Source organism: Neolamprologus brichardi, chromosome 5 (genome assembly GCF_056152115.1).
Source record: "Neolamprologus brichardi isolate AB-2024 chromosome 5, ASM5615211v1, whole genome shotgun sequence".
NCBI lineage: Eukaryota > Metazoa > Chordata > Actinopteri > Cichliformes > Cichlidae > Neolamprologus > Neolamprologus brichardi.
The window spans coordinates 19,748,306-19,754,305 of record NC_142108.1 but is presented as its reverse complement, the minus strand read 5'-3'; positions in this window follow the sequence as shown (position 1 = coordinate 19,754,305).

Genomic DNA, 6,000 nt, shown 5'->3' with positions numbered 1-6,000 from the left:
GGCAACAGGCTCTCAGTTTAGGCAGTGAGGAGAATCTGAAATAGCTAAATTAGTGCTTTGTTTGCTATTGTTGTGTTTGTTTGGCATCTCACTTTCTTCTTGTCTTTCATGAACACAGATACACATGCAAAGTCCTTCTCTATTTCTCCCTTACATACGCACACATGCACATACACACACAACTGTTTGGTCCCCTTCTCTCCTATGTCATTTTGAATTCTTGAGCCACCTGTTTCACAGCCTCATCAGGGCGAGTGATGACAGGAGGATGAGATGGGAAGGGGTGGGTGAGGGAAGGGTGAAGGACAAGGGACTCAGCATAGTCCAGAGTAGAGTAATTGCAAAAGCGAGATCAAAAAATTCAAGCGTCATAAATATATATATATATTTGTATCCAAATTTTCAACCCTGTACCAGTATGGGCCTGTCCTTGTTAGTCAGACGTTGTAAACAAGAGTCGATAGCCATGCCAGCTGCTCCGTGACTCCGTATATGCACAGTGGAGCTTTAAGCTTAATGCTGTCATCAGTATGCTAACATGCTGGAAGCAACAATGGTACCATGCTGTTGCAAGTATGGATTACCATGATAATTTTAATTTAGGGCTAAAGTTATATTGTAGTAAAACTACAAATGTATTGCAATAAATTCATTTTATTTTCAATCATTACTAAAGGGGATCTATTATGCTCTTCCTCATTTTCATATTTACTCTTAAAGTGGCAGATGGTCATATTAATCGTGGTCAAAGCTGCAAATGATGAGACAGCAGGAAATCATTCTGAGCCACTTGACTTTAGATGGTTTCCTTTTTTTATATACTTGGTTCAATTTGATATTAGATACAAAGTATTTCTAATATGTTAATCCAGACCCAGGAACACAGACCCATCTATGAGCATAGCAGCACCACCGAGGTGCTGCTGTGCTGTGCTGCTGTGCCAAGGTGCTGCTGTTTACGAGGGGCAATCAATAAGAAGAAAGCTTGCTTAAAAGGAAGGGGATTAAAGATAAATTAGCTTGTTTCAGATAGTTGTTGAACTGAAGAGCTACAAAAGGCCCAGTACAAGATAAACAGGAAGCTTTCCTAGTATAGTCCAAGGATATAGATAAGAATACAATTAAGTGTAATAAATAGGTAAATATGTATGGTAGTTGGAAATAAATGTAATTTTTGTCTTTGCTCTCATTTCTTTTCTCTGTGTCCATGGCCTATTTCCTTATTTGGACCCCAATATAGGCTGAACTGCTTACTTTTTGATAGATTGAATAGTATGCTATATTTCCACAGCATGTCTTTTATCCTGTCTTCCTTCTCTCACCCCAACCGGTCGCAGCAGATGGCCGCCCCTCCCTGAGCCTGGTTCTGCCAGAGGTTTCTTCCTGTTAAAAGGGAGTTTTTCCTTCCCACTGTCGCCAAAGTGCTTGCTCATAGGGGGTCATATGATTGTTGGGCTTTTCTCTGTATCTATGAAGCGCCTTGAGGCGACATTTGTTGTGATTTGGCGCTATATAAATAAAATTGAATTGAATTGAATTGAATTGAATTGAATAATAGAGCTCCATCCCAGTTTCCATCCCTCTGCTAGCTTAGCAGCATAGAGAATGAGAAAAATGAGGACCTCCATCCTAGTTTTGTCTTCGTCTCTGAGTAGCTGAAAGAAGCTTCAAAAAGAAAGAAATGGATTAATAAATTTGCACAATTACTTTTTTTCTCTTTAAGTAATTAAAAACATCCATCTATCCATCCATCTGACCAATTAGCCATCCATTTTATTCTGTTTATCCAATTTAGTGTTGTGGTAATTAAAACTAGACTATGTCAGTAGCAATTAAGTTTTATCTATTTCCCATTCCAGACCACAGACAACAGTGGGTAATGTAGGACAAAAAGAAGTCATTTTAGTCTCTTGTTCTGGCCAGAGACTTGCGGTAGGATGCTGATGAAGAATGACTGACAGACTAGACTCTCAGGAAACTCAAGCCAGAAACACTGCATGGGAAAACTATTACAACCCACACATACACAGACACCCTCCAAACAACCACAGGTTGCACGGCTGGGTCACCTTCATCCATGAAGTCATGCTAAATAGAAAAGTACTGTTATTATTTGCAATATATTTTATTGAGAATAACAAAAATGAGGGAGATGATATAATGCACACTCGATAGTGGTCTAGTGAATTCACCAGAAAAGCAAGGGGCAGGATCAGACCCTGTGGAGCCTGTTAGGAAACAGCTTTAATTCATACCAAATCATTCCACCACAGCTGCCCTCCTCCCTGCGTTCCCAGGCAGAAGACATATGAGCCAGATACAATGAGACAAACTTGTGTCGTTTTAAAAAAGGCAGCTGTCCCATTTTTAGCCCCACAAAGCTCCAGCTGAGTCATAGTCAGCTTCTCTGACAAAAGACAGAGGAACAACTACAAGCAGAAACATGACAATCAGCCAAGCACAGTGAGATCTGGATGGGGGGAATATGTGAGAAGAAAAGAGCAGCATTAATCTCTAGCATACAGCTCAACAGGCACATCATATGTGTGCAATTGTAGAAAAAGTACATTTTAAACAGAATTTACATTACAGCATACACATCTAATTAAAGATTCACTTAGCAAGAAAAAGCAATGTTCTGTGTTTGTTAGCATTATACTGAGGCTATTGTTCCAACGTTACGTTGTCTTGAGTCTTTAATTGTTAAAGTCAATATGATGCCAGGCCAACAAAAATTGGGTAAATACGAGTTATTCTTCTAGTCTGGGTTCACAAGTAGTGTGTGGTTTGAATGGAAATCTAGAAACTGGGACTGAATGTCTTTCCCGTCGGCCTGAGTGCACTTAAAGAATAATAGACAAATAGTGCTGTATTTATTAAGAGAGCACACAATGTGGTTTTACTATTAACAAGAGAAAAAAAAACTGGAACTACTCCAAAAACAAGAAACTGACCTCAGAGTCAGCATTTTTTATTTGAGTGCTTGGTTCAGTTACATTTTTCTTATTGTTTTGCTAAGTATATGAACAGAAAAATGGCCTAATTCCCACTAAATCACTTTTACTTTTCCACAGTCAAGAGAAACGGTGCTTTTTTACAGACATCTAGAACTGCTGATCTTTTATGTTTCTGGGTTTAAATACAAATTGACATGAATGAGCTCATTCTTCAACACACTACCGCAACATAACATAATGTGAATGTCTAGAGGAGTTACGTCAAAACAATCGTACAACTTTAGTAACTATTCCCAGGATGTAACTATTCCCAGGATGTAACCGAAGTTTCCAGGGTTGGTTCAAGTTTTTCCTCTGTTTGCCAGTTTTGTGACGGAGGTATGACTCTGCGAAGTGCAGTGTTATCCTTTTCTTATTTAAATGCTAATGAGCATACTGCCATACCAGTCAAAGCGCTACAGAAACAGTGTGAATTTTTAATATCTTATCACACCAAAAGGTAACAGCTCTCCCGGTGAGGTGGAGGGATGAGTACATGTTCCCTCATTAAATTCTACACAATCGATGCGTCCCTCGGAGTGTGCCGAGGGCCAGTCTCCGTGTCGCAGCATCTTCGGCTGCGCGTGTGTGTATTGCTAGCATAGGGTTAACGGTCAGTTGTGTGAGGATGTGCGGCACACATCTGTCTGTGCCATTTAGACGTGTGAGTGTGTGTGTGGTGTAAATGCAGATGTGCACAGCAGTGTGGGGCTGCACTTGTTTCTTCACCTCATCAGTAATGAACAGCTGTTAATTTGCCAAAGCCAGAGGACCGAGGTTGAGGTTGTCGCAGCCTGTTAATAATTACTTTCCAGGAATGATGAAGTCATTGGTGGCAAAAGGTTAGAGGAAGAATTCAGTAAATATAATGAAACTCATATTAGAAAATGACCTCTGCTCTCATGCTGTCTGGATTTCTAGTCTCTACGGGCACCTGTTTCCATTCAAACCTCCACTGTAAATTTTAGTGTAGTTTCAGTTTCTTTTCCTGTTATTTATCATAATGTTGCAGTGGATAAATAAATGCACAGTGTTTTGTTATTGAAAACAAAATGCTCAGAGAACCCTGAAAGAGTGATAGCAGTAATCTATGCAGTGTTGCTTTCATGTCCTCCAGGAAAATGACAACATTTTTAAATAGATGTGTGTGTTCAACTCAGTGTCAGAGTGAAGAGCGGCAAAATTAGTGTTTGCTGTTATTGTTCTTTAACAGGGATATTTTTAAAAAAACAGCCAACAAGTGAAGTGATGTAATATCTGTAACAAAACTTAAGAGTTTCCCACAGTGCAGTATTCAAATTCACATTATTAAACCTGGTTTCTCCCCATGCTGAACAAAAGACTTTTAACATCTCATTTCAGAAAACCCCTCTAAGTGTTTCACTTCTGCGGTCTGGCACCTAATGCTGATGTTTGGTTTCAACTTTGTCGCATTTTACTCCTCAGATAGCTGCAACAGAAAACTGGATGAAGAACTGGAAAGCATGAGGGACTTTTCATGAAGGCGGGCACTGCTCAAAGCCAGGATTCAATAATTGCTTTCTTCTAGTCTCACGCAAGTGACAGATGGTGAGGCCACCAGAGGCCTGAAGATGGGAATAATGTTGTTGATTAAAAAGAAATATAGGAAACAACATGCAGCTGTTGGCTTTAGGACAGAAGAGTAAAGACAAAAAGAAAGAGCAAAAAGAGAAAAAAAGAGTAGATCAATTTGGGAATAAAAGACAAAAGTAGTAATGACACAATTAAACTTGGCTGGTCCACACACATTTCACTGGAGGTCGTTTGAACTTCTTGTATGTGAGCCTTAGAGAAAGTTTTTTCTTTCCTACTGATTTATTCATAGTGGGTCTTATGGGAGTTGAAGTTTTCTTCCAGATATCTATAAATGTTGTTATTTATTTGGTGTCTCCAGCCTTCAAACACAAATAGCCACCTGTACATGTTAAGCTGTGTGCTTCTCTGTGTTATATCCGTGAGAACGAGAGTCTGATGGTCTTTCAAGATTGCACAAGATTTAGACGGACTGAAACGTATCAGTATCACCCACCCTATGCGCACAAGCTTGTGAGTGTGGGGGTAATTGTTTCTCAGAGCTTTTTGCACATATCAGGGGAAATTTAACACTTCTAATGGCAAATGCTGATGCAGAGCACTCCTCCTTTCTCTGCTTTGAGCATCAAAGCCAAGAGGCACACTATGAAGCCTCTTTTGCATAGCCTGATGCAGTGATTGTCTTTCCAAGACATCTTTCAGAGGACAGAAAACTCAAAAAATCTCACCCAGAGAATCAGTGTAGTTTTTTGAGGGGTTTTTTTGTGGAAGTAAAGGGTACTTTAGTGGCTTTTAGGTAAGGAATTACTGCAACATAAAGTTGAGAACAAAGTAACATAATAAATATGCAATTGTCACTGTTTTTTTCACATATTTTACAGAAATATTTTATGATCCTTCCATCGTATTAATAAGTTAACAAACACATAGCAAATGACAAACCAAGTCTAGAGCTGTGACTGAATGGGCATTTTATACCCTCTATGTTCCTGTACTATTCTACAACAACTGCTCTGTCAAGAAATTGCACTATCCCTAACATTGCATGAAACCTAAGCTACTGCATGTAGCATTTATGGAATAATAAGCATGTACACTGGGCATCAGCTGCATTGTGTGTTGACTGAATAAGAAGCGAAATAAGCCGGTGTGATCAGGGTGGGAGATCAAGTGAGATTAAAAGATTTAAGGCTCCATTTGCCCATGAATATCTGATGCCTGTCTGAGGCGAGAGCCAGGGATCCACTGTCAGGTCGCCAAGGTGTTTGGGGAAATCTACCTCATCTGCATCTGGCCATTTTTTAAACAGTTTCTCATGTGAATAACGTGAGCATGCTCTCATCTCAGCTGTTCTGTTTCTTTCTTATCTGCCTGAGTCAAGATAGCTAGTGAGTGATTCATGCAGCATTCAAAAAGAGGAAGTCCCATTCCATACAACGACACTGCCAGG